This window comes from Penaeus monodon, chromosome 14, assembly GCF_015228065.2.
Source record: "Penaeus monodon isolate SGIC_2016 chromosome 14, NSTDA_Pmon_1, whole genome shotgun sequence".
NCBI lineage: Eukaryota > Metazoa > Arthropoda > Malacostraca > Decapoda > Penaeidae > Penaeus > Penaeus monodon.
Genome location: NC_051399.1, coordinates 20,176,657 through 20,178,546, shown reverse-complemented (window position 1 = coordinate 20,178,546; position 1,890 = coordinate 20,176,657).

Below are 1,890 nucleotides of genomic sequence, written 5' to 3'. Positions count from 1 at the left end.
GACACTTCTGATTTCTCAAGGCGATATGTCGTTTTCTTACTTTGACATCAGGCTCGAGCCAATAGTCGGAGCGAAGGCGTTTTTTACAACTGCCGCGGCGGGGAATTAAGTCCAGTGCTCTATCCACTGAACCATCGCGGCAGTCACACACACACATATTATATATATATATGCGTGTGTGTGCATATATATATATATATATATATATATATATATATATATTAATATATAATATATATATATATATATATATATACATAAATATGTTTGTGTGTTGTATATATATATATATATATATATATATATATATATATATATATATATATATATATATATATGTATGTACATATGTGTATATTTCCGGGCGGAAGGCAATGGCAAACCACCGCTCTAAATTGCCAAGAAAATCATGGAAGCCCATGATCGTCAAGGCCGCGGTGGCCGAATGGTTAGAGCGTCGAACTCAACACTGTCACGACGGCAATCTGAGTTCGAGGGTTCGAGTCACCGGCCGACGCGTTGTTCCCTTGGGCAAGGAACTTCACCTCGATTGCCTACCTAGCCACTGGGTGGCCAAGCCAGCCCAAGTCAGTGCTGGTCCCAAGCCCGGATAAAATAGAGAGAATGATTACCTAAAAAAAGGTAACACCTGGCACTCTCCGTGGATAGGAACTGGGAACCCTACCACGTACTCACTCCAATATCATCACAACATGAAAACTACAATTAAGTATCATGCTGTGACCACGGCGGCTCAGACATGAACCTACCGTTAAAAGAAGAAGAAGATGTGTATATTTAACTGCCGCGATGGTCCAGTGGATAGAGCACTGGACTCCGACCCTCGTGGTCTCGAGTTCAATTCCCCGCCGCGGCAATCGTAAAAATGCCTGCGTTAACTGACTGCCTGGCCCTCAGCAGCCCAAACCACTTCGAAAACAACATTAGCGCTTTCGAAGAATTCAAATGCAGTTACGTAGCGGAAGTCGATCGCCCGTGGCCACAAACCGCGGGGCATTAGAAGGCATCCAATCAGGCAAGGGTAGCGACTGCCATAGTTAAACTACTCAAATAATGAATTGAGAGAGGCCCTATGTCTGCAGTTGTAATAAAAGCATTATAGTGTGTATATATATTAATATATATATATATATATATTATATATAAGTATATTACTATACTATATATCATATAACATAATCATGCACACACACACACACACACTCACACATTTATATATATTATATCTATAGGCTACTATATTTTATAGTATATATCATATATATATCTCCTTATAATATATAAGTATTTACGTAGATATACCTATATAACAACATATAGCTAGCTATACATAATAGACTAATATATAACTATATACTAACCGTACTATAATATATATTATAATATATTTATATGCATTGTTATATACTATAAGTATATGTGTAGTAAAATGCAATAGATAAATAAATATCTATATTATATATATGTATACCTATATATATGCTGTGTGTGTGGTGTCGGTGTATTGTATATATAACATAATAGATATATATATGTATATATAGTAATATTAATATATATTATATCTGTGTGTGCTCGTGTTATATATATATATATATGTATGCTATTATACTATATAATATCCTATATATATACTTACTATAATATATCAGACTATATATATATCATATTTCTCTTCTTTTTTTTTTTTTTTGTACTTTTTTTTTTTTTTTTTTTTTTTTTTTTTTTTTTTTTTTTAAGGTAGGTTCATGTTTGAGCCGCCGTGGTCACAGCCATGAATACTTAATGGTCAGTATTTCATGTTGTGCATGATACTTCGAGATGTGCAGCTACGTGGTAGGGGTCCCAGCTTCCTTTGCATGGAAGTAT